At 34.3% G+C, this 16,287-nt stretch overlaps 1 protein-coding gene across 1 annotated transcript in view; it reads right to left on the bottom strand.

Moving 5' to 3' along the window:
- The window catches only part of LOC106106389, a 20,133-nt gene extending 4,085 nt beyond the window's left edge, over positions 1-16,048 (bottom strand). The window contains exon 1 of the mRNA XM_013286966.1: positions 15,931-16,048. The gene's annotated coding sequence lies outside the window, so the exon portion shown is untranslated. The remainder of the gene's footprint in view (positions 1-15,930) is intronic.
- Positions 16,049-16,287: the final 239 nt, after the last annotated feature.

Below are 16,287 nucleotides of genomic sequence, written 5' to 3'. Positions count from 1 at the left end.
CGCCTCCGCCTCTCACGCACGCCGCAATGTCGATAAACATTTGAAACAATATTTGTTACGCAACGTTACTACCGATTCGAATACATTAAGGATTCAACAGGTTGTTAGTGACATATTGGTTTAAACTAGATCCATGTTTTGTAAATGCCTAAAACTGAATATATTTCGATGAAAGAATAAGTGAACTATAACGCTAATTACGATATTGACGTAAAGTTGTTTGTAAGAGAAAAGTATTAAATAATTAGCATCTGGCATTTAGAGGACCTAGATTTGTATAAAAGTAGTTTATTCTTTGCGTGTTTATTGTGTCATAGTTAGTACAAAGAGTAAAATTTAAATAGACATGTGCATTTATATAAACGAATTGTTTTTGTTTTATCTTAATTATTTTTATCGATATTTTGTAGGTTGTTTGAATGGTTACATCACTTTGAAGAGTAATAAAACCAGTCCATAGAAGCGGGGGCGCTGCGGTAATATAACGTAATTCTAATTTTATATCCGAACGGAACTTTACAAAGTGGCCGAGATAGCAACATGTCCACAACATCATCCATGTTGCTTTGAATATTGTCCAACATTTGTCATCATGTTGATAGTCCTTAACAGTTCTTTTAGAAAATGTCTGAATCGATATATTTGCAGAATGCCAACTAAGTCAATTAGAAAGCGGACATTAGTAACATTTTCATACTTTATTCATAACTAGCTTTCGCTCGCGACTCCGTCCGCGTGGTATTAAAAAAAACAAAAATGAATAGCCTATGTGTTCTTCCAGACTATCTTCTACATCTATACCAAATTTCATCGAAATCCGTTCAGCCGTTTAGGCTACAAACCCTAACAAAAATCCATCTATCCATCCATCCATCTAAATTTTCGCATTTATAATAATAGTATGATTACCCCTACTCATTACACATTACCCATTACTCACCAACACCTCACATATAGTTTTAATTTCTTCTTTATTTTCTTTAAATTAATAACGTCCTTTTATTTAATTTTTTGTTTTTGTAAGTTTAATTGTGGTCTGTGGGACTGGGATCTGGTGATCCATCACACAGGTTCCCTAGTTATAACACTACTCTCCTGCCCAAGGGGAAAATCAATAGTTGTCTGTAGCCTATAGTTACATGATTTTTACAGGCAAATGTGACTTGACGTCTATATTTTTAAACAAGACTTGCTTGTAAAAATCTAACAAGTCATGAATTTATTCTTTGTTTTCTCCTGGTCTTATTTAATTTTTACTATTAATATAATTTTTAACGTATCAAGTACTAAGTGTCGTAATAAAATTGTGAGTTGTGATAAGTTTATCTTTAAAATTATTTACGTAATTCTAGGTAAGTGAAACATTTCAAGAAGTTAATACATATCAAAGAGACCGCGAATAATTGTTGAGGAAAACTTTAAATAAACCATACCGAGTAAATCAATCAATGCTTATGAATGGGCCTTGCCTCTGAGATCGTCAAATTGTCCCTTTCCTCAACTAGTCACTTTGAAGTGCCGCTGGACTGTCGGCTTCTTTACAATATTATAACTTTATGAGTAAACTGTGATTTACAGAAAAACCTTTGATATTATAATTCCTACTTCAAACTAGGCTAGTAAAGTACTCGAGTAGTTACCAAGTTTAGCATAGCTAAAATACAATCGTCTAATTAATTTGCAATTGCATACTCGACTAAACATTTGTTTATCAGACACGTTTAGTTATTAAATTACTGGCTTTTGCCCGCGACTCCGCCCGCGTAGATTTAAAAAAATCAAAAGTCAGTAGCCTATGTGTTCTTTCAGAGTATCCTCTACATCTATACCAAATTTCATTGAGATCCGTTCACCCGTTTAGGCTACAAACTCTAACAAACATCCATCCATCCATCTAAACTTTCGCATTTATAATATTAGTATGAAGTATGATATGATTTGATACTCTACTAGAGTACTAGCCTGTTGAGATCTAGGCTTAAAGCAGTGTAATCATTCAATTGTATCGCAAAATGTATTGACAAATAAAGAGCTTAAGTATAAAAAGATCCAAGCTGTAAGCAAGCTCGTAGTTATGATGTATTCATTAGCGATCCGCAAATTCTTAATGATAATCGTACGATATTTCGAACAGTCGTTAAGTTTGAATAGTACTATAGGAATTCTCAAAAATTAAATTGCTTATTCGGATTTGTTATCTATGATCGATACAAGTTACATTGTTAACTGGTTGTTTTGGAACGTGTCTGACATACTGTCGAGTATCCGGGACGTATGCGGGCTGTATCGATCATCCCGGATCTAACTGTTGTTTTCCGTGACTGAATTATTAACGAGACAATCAAAATCCGGGCATAAAAAAAAAGATTATTTCTAAATTGTGACGTCAAGACATCATCAGTATTTTTTGTATCGGTATTGCTGTATGTGGTTGGAGAAAGTCAGAATAAAACAAAAAAAAGAAGAGAATGGATTGGATAAGAAAAACTACCGATATTTCAAAATGTAAGTAAAATTTTAAGAATTAGATTACTATCAAATATTTTAAAACAACAAATGATAATCGGAATAAAAAATCTAATATGTACATTTTATATTAACGAGATATGATATCACCTTTTTATACAAGGATTTCAAGTAATCCGCATTTTTATTTGAACGAAATGATATAATTGTGCTAACATATTTAGTTACATCAAATAATTTGTTTATTCACTTTGTATGATATGAATCACTTTTCTTGAGAAAACGTAATATTTAGAAAAGTTCATAGTTACAATTCATTCATCATACTAATATTATAAATGCGAAAGTTTAGAGGGATGGATGTATGCTTGTTAGAGTTTGTAGCCTAAACGTCTGAACGGATTTCTATGAAATTTTATATAGATGTAGAGGACAGTCTTGAAGAAGACATAGGCTACTCACTTTTGTTTTTTTAATCCACGCAGACGGAGTCGCGGGCAAAAGCTAGTAGTGAAATATTTAAGAAAAGTCATAGGAAGTTAATTGACACGAAGATACTCTAAGTTGAAAAGAGTTCTGTGATTAAAATAAATAAAAACTTCCTGAATGTTTTAAAAAAAATTGTAACATTTTTGATAATTATTTTTGAAAGTAACTAATTAAACAGTTTAAACTTTATTCGAGTAATCAAATATTTATAATTGTAAAGATGATCTTAAAAACAAAAAAGAAGATAATCGATTTAAAAAAAAAAAAAACTGAAAACTAAACTAATGTATTGTTTGAACCTCGAGCAGCACATACTGTGCCGACACTCCCTCAAGGGCAAGTTGCATTGCAAAGACGATGCATTGTTTGAAACTTTGGAATTAAAACGACTGTATCTTGAAACTGCGCCAAATCAATAAAATATCCGATGAATGGTAAAGATTTTCAAAATCAAAAACATTTATGAATAACTAATGTTAATGTGTACTACACATACAAAAGACTAAAGTGACAATTTTTTTTTATCTGAAATATTTTTTTAATTCAAAAACAATGAAGTACTGTTTAATTTGTTTTTAAAAAATAACAGTAAGTTACCTAGATTTATATGAAACTAAAATTGTTCACTGGTACCATCAGTACGTGATGGAATATTACGTAACTGTTGCATCGACACGTAACATCCTTGAGCCCCGGGAATTGCAACGCGCATGTCTGGACCCAGCCCACGGATAAATCAATAACAGTTCAATTGCGCAGTAAGTACTAAATCAGACGAAGGAAACGTAACGCTGAACTAAATTTAATAAAAATTTTGTACGCTACATTAAAAAATTGGTTAATATGTACTCACAGTTCTCAAAGTAAAATATTTTTTCATTATATTCACAGCATTATTACCAAAATCAAACAAATACTGAACAAGATTTGAATTCAAAAATGGCGACCGGTGCCATCCTCCGATATAATGCAACTGTTGCATCGACACGCAACATCCTTGAGCCCCGGGAATTGTAACGCGCATGTCTGGACCCAGCCCACGGGATAAATCAATAACAGTTCAATTGCGCAGTAAGTACTAAATCAAACGAAGGAAACGAAACGCCAAAGTAAAGTCGATGAAAAATTTGTATACTATCGTATATTCAAAATTTATTAAAATCTACTCACAGTTTTTAAAGCGAAATATTTTTTCATTATATTCACAGCATTATTACCAAAATCAAACAAATACTGAACAAGATTTAAATTCAAAAATGGCGACCGGTGCCATCCTCCGATATAATGCAACTGTTGCATCGACACGCAACATCCTTGAGCCCCGGGAGTTGCAACGCGCATGTCTGGACCCAGCCCATGGGATAAATCAATAACAGTTCAATTGCGCAGTAAGTACTCAATCAGACGAAGGAAACGTAACGCTGAACTAAATTTAATAAAAATTTTGTACGCTCCATTAAAAAATTGGTTAATATGTACTCACAGTTCTCAAAGTAAAATATTTTTTCATAATTTTCACAGCATATTTACCAAAATCAAACATACGATGAACACGATTTGAAACGAAATATGGCGACCGGTACCATGCTCTGATGTTGCGCAACTGTTGCATCGACACGCAACACCCTTGAGCCCCGGGAATTGCAACGCGCATGTCTGGACCCAGCCCATGGGATAAATCAATAAGAGTTCAATTGCGCAGTAAGTACTTAAACAAACAAAGGAATCGAAACGCTGAACTATATTCGATAAAAACTTTATACACTATATTTAAAATTTATTAAAACCTACTCACAGTTGTCAAAGCGAAATATTTTTCATAATAATTACAGCATTATTGCAAAAATCAAATAAACAAACAAATTTAAATGAAATATGGCGACCGGTGCCATGCTCTGATATGATGCAACTGTTGCATCGACACGCAACATCCTTAAGCCCCGGGAATTGCAACGCGCATGTCTGGACCCGGCGCGTCAGACCCAGACAAAGTCAGTGAAGGTCAAATGTAAGTAATAAATCAAAGGAAGGTATCATCCTATTTCATTACCAATAAAGCAATTACTTAATATTCAATTTAAATTAATCTTAAACATACTTACAGTTTTAAAATAAAGAAGAATCATCACAATAATCACAGCATATTTAAGAAATTAAAGTTGAAAAGTATTTGGAAATGAGATATGGCGACCGGTGCCATCCTCTGACATTGTGCAACTGTTGCATCGACACGTAACATCCTTGAGCCCCGGGAATTGCAACGCGCATGTCTGGACCCAGCCCATGGGATAAATCAATAAGAGTTCAATTGCACAGTAAGTACTAAAACAAACAAAGGAATCGAAACGCTGAACTATACTCGATAAAAACTTTATACACTATATTTAAAATTTATTAAAACCTACTCACAGTTGTCAAAGCAAAATATTTTTCATAATATTCACAGCATTATTACCAAAATCAAACAAACAATGAACAAGATTTGAAATGAAAAATGGCGACCGGTGCCATCCTCAGATATGATGCAACTGTTGCATCGACACGCAATATCCTCGAGCCCCGGGAATTGCAACGCGCATGTCTAGACCCAGCCCATGGGACAAATCAATAAAAGTTCAATTGCGCAGTAAGTACTAAATCAAACGTAGGTGTTATTCTACATTATGAACAATACAGTGATAATTTAGTACCCAATTCAAAAAAATCATAAACATACTTAAAGTTATGAAACAAAGAAGTATCATTACAATCACAACATAGTTAAGCAAATGTACTGAGAAAGTAATCCGAAAGAAATATGGCGACCGGCGCCATGCTCTGATATGATGCAACTGTTGCATCGACACGCAATATCCTTGAGCCCCGGGAATTGCAACGCGCATGTCTGGACTCGGCGCACCAGACAAAATCAAATGGGTATCATTTTACTTCATCGACAATAAAGCGCCTATTTTATATTCAATTCGAATTAATTTCCATTCAAAAAAATCTTACACATACTTACAGTTTTAAAATAAAGAAGAATCATCACAATAATCACAGCATAATTAACAAATTAAAATTTAAAAGTATTCCGAAATAAAACATGGCAACCGGTGCCATTCTCCGATATGATGCAACTGTTGCATCGACACGCAACATCCTTGAGACCCGGGAGTTGCAACGCGCATGTCTGGACCAAGCCCATGGGATAAATCAATAACAGTTCAATTGCGCAGTAAGTAGTAAATCAGACGAAGGAAACGAAATACTGAACTAAATTTAATAAAAACTTTGTACGCTACATTAAAAATTAATGAACATGTACTCACAGTTCTCAAAGCGAAATATTCTTTCATAATATTCACAGCATTATTTCCAAAATCAAATAAACCAACAAATTTAAATAAATATGGTGACCGGCGCCATGCTCTGATATGATGCAACTGTTGCATCGACACGCAATATCCTTGAGACCCGGGAATTGCAACGCGCATGTCTGGACCCGGCGCATCAGACAAAATCAATGAAGGTCAAATGTGCGAAGTAAGTAATAAATCAAAGGGAGGTATCATCCTATTTCATTAACAATAAAGTAATTACTGAATATTCAATTTAGATTAATCTTAAACATACTTACAGTTTTAAAATAAAGAAGAATCATCACAAAAATCACAGCATTATTAACAAATTAAAATTGAAAAGTATTTCGTAATGAAAAATGGCGACCGGTGCCATCCTCTGATATTGTGCAACTGTTGCATCGACACGCAACATCCTTGAGCCCCGGGAATTGCAACGCGCATGTCTAGACATGAGAGGCTGGGTCCAGACCCAGTCTACGCATAAATCAATAACAGTACAATTGCGCAGTAAGTCCTAAATCAAACAAAAGAAACGAAACACTGAACGAAATTTAATAAAAAAATTATACATTACTTAAAATTTATCCGAATGTACTTACAGTTCTCAAAGTTCAGTAATTTTTTACAATATTCACGGCATTATTCAAAAATTAAATAAACATGGTTTATCAAGAAGAGAATTGATGAAATCAAGATTTGAAATGAAATATGGCGACCGGTGCCTTCCTCTGATATTGTGCAACTGTTGCATCGACACGCAACATACATGAGTCCCCGGGAATTGCAACGCGCATGTCTAGACCCAGCCCATGGGATAAATCAATAAAAGTTCAATTGCGTAGTAAGTATTAAATTAAACAAAGGAAATTCAAATAAACCCTCGGCTAAGGCAATGAAATAAAACTGAATTTAAAAAAATAAAAAGATAAAATGAAAGTTTGGAAGAAAGTATGGATGGATTGTGTGAAAGAGGATGCTTAAGAAAGGAGTGGATTTAGATATGACGGCTGATAGAGATGTATGGAAGAGCAGCACATACTGTGCTGACCCTCCATAAGGGAGAAGGGCAAGTTGATTATGAAAAAGGTAAAATGAAATTACAATAATCACTTAAAAAGAAAAAGATAAATGTCAATTGAATAACGACCCGGCACTAAGCGAGTTACATTGCAAATGTTGCACTGACTGACATAATACCTTGGGCTCTATATTCCCGGGGATCCTAATTACAACGCGCATGTCTGGCCACAACCCTAGCAGTTACATGATTGGACAGGACAGTGCTTCATCGAAGAGTATCCAAGCCTAGACTGCATCGCGCATGTCTAGATGCAGCCTCCGCGCAAATCAATAGATTCAGGGTGTGGAATAAAAAGATTATGGGCGTGGTAATTAGAAATCAGTTTTTTTTAATATATGCTTTTGCTTCTTTACAAATTACCAAATAATTGAATATACAATGATCGTGAAAATGAGTACAGTTGCCCTAGATTTCTAGCATTGTGTATTGCATGTACTAAGATCATTAAAGGAATTGGAAAGCGCATATCTGAACAATCAATAAGGATATGAAATGTAAAGAAATGAAATCTATTAATAAAAAACATACCGTCGAATTGAATACCTCCTTCTTTTGGGAAGTCGGTCAATAAGAGAGAAAATGAATAATTTTTACGCAATGCAATATGTAATGAATGAAATATTTTAAAATTGTTCAACTAATGTTCAACTCGTGCTCGATCTATTGAAATTTGAACTTTACTTCAAGTTCGATTTTTTTGTAAGTATTAATTGCAAATCGAAAAAGGTAATTGTTAAATGTCATAAAAATATACTTACAATATCAACAGCAACTAATATCATCACAGAATTCGAGTTAAAACCGATATTTGTCCCAAAATACGTGTTATTTGAGAAACAAAGTGTTTACGACCGTCACCTAGCATGCGTCTATGCAACTATTGCATGGACCGAAGTATTTGAGCCCCGGGAATTGCAACGCGCATGTCTCACAGCCTCCCTGATAAATCGATGTCCAATATGCGCAGTAAGCACTAAATCAAACACTGAAATGACCACGCCCAAGGTTGCAATAGCAACAGACGCCATCTTTGATTCCCCAGGCATTGCATGTAATGCGCATGTCTAGATGCAAGTTCCAATTTTATCGATTAATTGGGTGTGGTCATTGGTAGTGATTCGGGTGCATTTTAGGAAATACATTTGCCATATTGTACTAAGGATTTGAAGAGCGTTAAACATTTTAATAAAAAGATGCATAGTAATTACATTTATAAGAAGGATCTTTGCTTTAGTAAAGATAAAAAAAAATACTAGCTTAAAATTGAGTGTTTTACTCAATTTTAAAGAAGCATGACAATTTGTCTCCAAAGATAACGATAAAATTCGCAAAAAAATAAAAAGGAAATGAATTTTGAGAAAGGGAAGCATGTATAAATGAAAAAGTTTAAAGCCAAGCAGTGTAGTGAATTCGCGATACATATAGAACTATCGTCGCATTGCATATTGACCTAAAAGATCGAAAATTAAAACAACATTGACAAATACGGAAGCCATCAGAGCTTTATGAAAAAGAAGCGCTCTACGTTCAAATAAACAACTTAACATGTTCAATATAAATTCCTAATTCTCAAATTATTAAAAGGTAATATACCGTTTCCGTTTACAATTTGAAAATCATTACCAAGCGGTGCCAAAAGATGTCGCTATTCTTGCATAACTGGGAGTGGCCGCGAGCCCTGAGCAATGCAACGCGCATGTCTTTAATCAATAGCATCCTGACATCAAACTTCTCAATTCTCTTCTCAGTTTTCTCAAATTAAAAATAAATATCACACTTGTTTTCAAATTACCTAAATAATAGAGATAAGATATAACCATTCCTTTTCAAATTTATCCGGAAAGTGCCGAGAGATGTCGCTACTCGCGTAATTAATGGGTGTGTCCGCGAGACCCGGGAATTGCAACGCGCATGTCTTGATGCAATAAATCAATATCGTCCTGATATTGCATTTAGGTATTTTCAACCTACTGACCGAAGACATTGAGTTCATTTTTGAGTAGCACTCATTATAACGAGTTATTTTTTGAAAAAAAAAAAAGTTTTAAAATCAATTATGTAATTATCTCGGTTATTAATATCGTATTCAAAATACATGAAATAATCGCAATTTTGGAGGCCAGTATCACCTACGCAGATATTGTACAATGGATTTTAAATTGGTCATAAATCTTAAGATCATTTACTAGTTACAATGAATTTCAGAACCTCAATGGAAATAATAAAAGTAATCTAAAATAAAAAAAAAATACTTACGAATTAACGAAATTTGAATTTTCATCGATCATCGGAAATCGCGATATTAAAACAAGCGACTAACGACTAACTTTACGAAAGGCTAACAAAAAAGCCGTGCGATGTCGCTGCAGGTAATTTGAAACTGTTGCATCACCGTGATCCCGAGCCCCGGGAAATGCAACGCGCATGTCTAGATGCAGCTTCCCGAATCAATAACTAACGGGATGGGGGTGGGGAAAAGGGTGGTTACTGCGCAATGTCTGCGTATCACTGAAGGCTTGGGAAATGTATTGCGCATTTCCGGCTTAGTTCTAGAATAATCGAGGACAAAGTTTTTATGTTTTATCCAATTGGTCAATTAATAATTAATGTCTGGAATAATACGGAATTAGGAGATTTGCATTTGCATTTGTTATTAAGGAATTTCCGAATAGTTTATAATATTTATAAGTATACGATGAGAAATCACTGGCTAAATTACTGCAACTATTTGATTAAAGCCTTTCCCAATTCACGTCATTTAATGTCAAGGGTTCACAAAAGAAAGTCAAGGTTAAGAGGGAAAGAAAACAGAGCGAGGGTTAGTGTTGCGTTATTACGCAGTCATAAAGATGCGCTGAAAACGGGTGGTGCAATTTTTATGATTTTATGTTGAATTTTACATGTACGTGTAATACTAAAAGGAAACAATTTATTATACTTGTGACATATTAAATTAAAAATAAGCCACTATGATATAATTTCTGCGCAATTGAGCGTGTAAAAAATTAAGTTAATTATCTCAATCTAAGTTAGAAGTGATAATTTTGCTACATATACGCCTACGGTAACTAGTCTTTGTAAATCAGTCGAATGACGTCATCACAAAATGAGGTTTAGGCTAAGAGCCATCCTCGCTCGGCCACCTCAAACCCGCTGAATCTGTAAATGCCTCTTCAAGGCAAACAGTGGCCATTCAGTCACAAAAAAAAAGAAAAGTCGTCATCACGCCTCTATTTTTAGAAGCAAAGGTAGCAAGGTAGAGGTTTATACGCCTTACTATGATAATATTCTAGAAAATGTCCTATTTAGAGACAAAACACTCAAATATATTACGACATCATATTAATTTACCAAAAAAAAATATTGAAAAACTGGTTCTTTTAAAACACAAGGTCAAATTCAAACAGCAATGTTGCGATATAGCTACAGACTCGTAGCAACGCTACGTTGCTACGCATTATCGTCTGTGTGCAAAAGATAATCGTTACTAAACCCGCGAATATAATAGTAGAATTCAAGATCTGTGTATAAAGTGTATAAAGTAAATTTGAATTAATAATAATTTGCTTGAAATATTTAATAAAAAAAAATATGTGGATTCCAAAAGATTTGTCAAAATGGCGGCGCAATTTAGTTACGCAATCCCGAGCCTGGAATTGAAACGCGCAGGTCCGGATGTAGATCCCTGGAGGATGTCGCGCATGCTCAGAAGCAACATCTACGTTAATCGATTGAAACGCCACGCCCTAACCTTGTAGGACGCCAAAAATGGCGTAGGATGGTAAAATGGCGGCGGAGAGAAAATGGCGGCCGTCAAAATGGCGGAGTCAATTAAAATGGCGTAAGACATAAAACATGACGCAGTTATCATGAAATATCTAGAAGTATCGTTTTGTATTGTATTAATTTTGTATGATTTGCGTGATTTCTTGTTTTATTCCCTACGAAATTAAAGTAGAGTTGGTAAAACGACGCAAAAACGTGGTAGGTGATACGAAAGCGGGTTTTTTTTCAAATAAATTCATATTTTAATTAAAAAATTATACTAAACTCCAAGTACGTCGTCTATTAAGCAATACAGTATGATTTCCCAAAAGTAGGATTGTAGGCGATAAATTAAAAATAAGTAGTACTTACATGAATAAAACACGTTCAACAAAACTCCATACCAAAAAGAATTAAGATTTTGAAAATATTAAACCAGACTTTATAAAAGTAAAAGAGAAGTAAGTAAATAGACGAGCGTTGCCGGCCTAGGACATCGTGAAACTGAGGCGTTGTTCGGGACGTCTCACCCCCATCTCCCAGGATTCTGCGCAAGTCAGGACGCGGCCTTCGGGATTTAATCGATACGCGACGAATTGCGTAGGAAGATAAATCACCCCAGAGAACATTCTGGAAACTAACCTATGGTTCAAAGATTGTTTAATTGAGAGTCCTAGGTTCGATTCTTAGCCGAACGATTTTTTTTTCGTATGACTTGCTATGTAAGTTTTTAGTAAACGATATGAACATGTGATTGTTTTATAAATAATACGAAATACAATATTAGTAGAGTTAATGGTCCCAACATTTTCATCTATCTTAAAGAGGAAAGATTAGTATTTTTGTATGTATTGAAATCATTCAAAAACTACTACTGATTTTAAAAATTCCTTCACCATTAGAATGGTAATTTATTCCTGAATAATATAGGATTTTTTTTAACTTCACGCGGATGAATCCGCGAGCAACAGCTAGTCTTACATAAAATTTTATTACAAATTCTGCATTAAATAACATAAAAATATTATACGAGTAAAGTCCTATTTAATATCTTAATTACCTACGAATGTGTAACGAATGTACGAAAAAACTGAATTATACCTATTTTATAATTCATTATTGTTTGAAAACCCCGAATACGGTTCTATTATTGTAGACTGCTAACGTTAACAAACCGAACAAAGGGATAAACATAAATATTTTATAACTGCGCATTTAAATTTCCAGAATTTTCCACAGCAGAGCGTCGCAGGCTACAGCCTCCCCAATAAATCAATAACTACCCCGCCCACCCCTTTACCCCCTTCCACCTCCAGTGGAGATCGCCCACACATTTCCCGGAGAGTTATACCACCCTTAGCACCCACTATAAAATTTAAAGCCATCTATATTAAAAAAATCTTCCAACATTCTATATAATTAAATTAAAATAACTTTATTGTAATAATTATTTTTCATCTATACTATACTAATCTTATAAAGAGGAAAGATTTGTATTTTTGTATGTATTGAATTAACTCAAAAACTGCTGAACCAGTTTAAAAAATTCTTTCACCATTTAAAAGATAAGTTATTGTTGAGTTACATAGGCTGTATTCTTTATTTTAATTTTATTTAACGCAGGTGAAATCGCGAGCAACAGCTAATAAATTATAATTAAAAATTTATTAACTTATCAAAGCTTAGTGAGGATACACGCTATCCTTATCCTGACCTACGCAATTTGACGGCGCATGTCTATTAAGACAGTATGACCCAGGGGTCTGCAACAAAGAGCTTAAAATATGCATTGCGCAGGTCACGGTTACTTCAAAGCACCAGTATACTGTGTCTCAAGTAAAGTTGTACGCGCCATATCTACAGATGTTAAAAAATGTAAACAAGTACAGATTAAAAAAAAATATGAGTACAGTTTGGAGGAGATTCATCTGTTTTATTGACAATACTGTGAGTTTGAATGCTATAATATGCCGCAGGTTCGTGTAAAATAACGAGAATAATTAATACTGTTTTTCAAATAGATGTAGTACCTATATTGAAAAAAAATATGATGCACTAACTTCCGGGTCATGACACACGCGATGCAAAAGCGCATGTCCGGATGCAAAATCAATACGTCACATCCTTCAGCCCTGAAATAAATATGGCGGACGTATGGGACATGTTGGGGAGAACAAAGGATCATCTATTTTGTTAATTTGAAAAGCAGTTTAATACTACTTAAATGGAAATTTCCACTGTAAAAAATGTACTAAAACTATTATTCATTTAAAAAATAAAGTGACGACAGAAAGTTTTTGTATATGTCGTAGTGGAAATCATGAGTGGGTTTAATTTGTCCCATACGAGAGACAGACAAACAACAATAAACTGAACAATGCCAGCAGCCATCAATTGTTAAATATCACGAAAACAACAAACTAGAAATCAGAAGTGGTAATAACTCTCCTTGTTTCCTCTATTAAGTAGGACCTAAATATCCTCGTTTCTTCTCTATGTAACTAAAACGTATTCTAATTCTCTATAAAAGACAGAATTAGGTCCTCATCTAGTTACTGGCGGGTGCTGATGGTAGAACTGATCCATTGGTCTTGGTCCTAAAAATAGCACTTACCTGTATTAACGTAGTTACGCCTGAAGTCTCGGTCAAAAAACCAACTTAATATTACACAAACAAACGAAAAGAAAGATAAGATTAAACTAATCGTAAATGAAAATATGATAAATATTATACATCGCGTACAGAAAACAAACCGCCGTTATAGAAAATGTAAACATAATTAATTAGTTTCCTGATAAGAAAATAATACAATAATATTAGCAAAAAGAAAATAACGTGCGACATTGGACGCTTGCTCACGAATGGCATAGAATTTATAATTTTCGTAGTCCCGGGGGAGAGCCACGGCGCAGGTCTGGGAGATGGCGGGGTTATAAATCAATAACGCTCAACAGGTACCGGGAAACGGAGAGGGAGGCGAAGGGGGGTGCAATTCCTGGATGTAAGCCCGGGCCGCCGTTAGCCTTAATATAGAATACCTAGGGCAGAGATGCGCACTGCGCAGCCATTTCGCGGACTTTTTAAATATTCCGATACCAAACCTCATCTCGAATATTCAAATGCTAAAAAGATTTCACGCAAAAATGTATTGCGAAAACGAACTGATAAGAAAATTCCGTCAGGTGGCGTTGTACTTTTGTAAAGCGCCATCTCACAGAATCTTCCCGAACTTATCAGGCTGTATTGCCGTAGAGCGCCATCTCACGGAATTTTCCGGAACTTGTCCGCCTTTATTGCCATAGAGCGCCATCTGACAGAATTTAAGGAACAAGTACGTTAGAGTCCATCTGAAATAACGACAGATGTCGCTGTTGGGAAAGGTTTTTTTTATTTGTAATAACTAAAGATGGCGCTGTTGGAAAGGATTTATTTTTCTGCTTAGCCTTCGTATGCTTATTTATCATTGATACTACTGTTAATTTAGATTTTAAAAGTTCCTATTTTTTCATTATCAAGGGGACCTTCATAGATTAAAAAACCAATTATATGGTACGCAAAAACAGCATTATAACAAACGAGTAAACCTATAAGTTATTTATCAAGAAATTGGATAACCTAATTTAAATCAAATCATACTTTTATATCTAGAATAATGTACTATCATACTTATATGATCATGTTAGTATGATTGTAGACGTCGGCGTAGCTACAGTTATAAATAACTCGTGTTTTCCACCCTATTGGCAGTTCGACGGCGCAACTCGGGGCTATAAATCAATAAACGTTCGAGAAGCTTCCATCGCGTCGGCCCGGCAAATATTTACAAAATATAAATAGATAGTTTCTATTATAATAGCGTTCGATACAGATTTAGTCTCGAAAATATAATAATGTCTTAAAATTAAATGAAACAGTACCCAGTACCTTTTATGCTTTTAAATGTCTTACTTAATTTTTTAACAGCAATAAAATAGCTATAAGGTTGCAAATGTAGTTTTATGATTAAAAATAGTGTAATGAATAAATTTTATTTCATTCATTTTTTTAAATAAGTAAGTTTTAATACCTCCATTTGCTTATTCATTTGCTACGGCGTAGAATGGTCTACGCCGTAGAGATAGACTTGTTAAAGGAAAAGATACGTAGACTACTACCGATCATGATCGTCTTAAGAAAATAGGAATAAGTTATTTTTATGACCATGGTGTAGATTTTATGTGTTTTACATCGGTGTGTTTTTGCTTTGTGTTTATAAATTAAAAAAAGCAAATGATTAGTCTCATTCTTTCAGTACCAAAAGATTTGTAAAATGTGAGTTGTATTTTAACTTTACTTGAGACAATGGAGTCTCAGTAAATGAACATCATTTAGAAGATCGAAAAGTTAGATTGTTTTTAAAACTGGTATGACGTCATAATATCTACGCTTATCTAAATAAAGAAGGGGTGGGGTGAATGGGGGGATATTAGGGGGTTAGGGTGGAGGTGAGAGAGTGATATCAATATTATATTTTGCGTCCGAAATGTGATGGCGAATTAACAAATACGAAACATGAAACCGTGGCTAAAGAAATTGGTATAAAACAAATCAATAAATAAGTAGTAAATGTATTAAAGTAATAAAAAAAATTATAAATAAACTATAATACCTTTTTGTATTTGGTACCTTGTGATACCCAATGATAAAGGAGTCACCACCTTGCAAATAAAAATAAGAAGAATAAAAAATACAAACAAAGAAAATTATAAGAAACTATAAGGTAACTTTTACATATAAAAACTTACCTGCAATCGTATCAAGCTGGCAATGATGATGATCAGCGCAACCGCAAGGTACATGCACTTGGTTTTGAAATACTTTTTAAATTATAAAAAATGACTGAAGCTAAAGTCAATTGTTCGGGTGCGGTACCGCCGGGCAAATGGACGTTACCCGGTGGTAGCTCGCAATCGATGTCTCCACGCATGCGCTTTACTGTAACTACGCAGTAGTTTGACGATAAATTACATTTTCAGCATTCAAATCACGTACCTGAGCGATTCGTGTTAAGCCCACATTTCCCATGAAGACTTGGATTCTATTTTATATATATGTAGTTTATCATACTTTTTCAACATACATTAAGCTTGTATAGAAACCGT

Source organism: Papilio polytes, unplaced genomic scaffold (assembly GCF_000836215.1).
Source record: "Papilio polytes unplaced genomic scaffold, Ppol_1.0 DF822178.1, whole genome shotgun sequence".
NCBI classification, from domain to species: domain Eukaryota; kingdom Metazoa; phylum Arthropoda; class Insecta; order Lepidoptera; family Papilionidae; genus Papilio; species Papilio polytes.
This window is presented reverse-complemented; position numbering and strand designations above follow the sequence as displayed.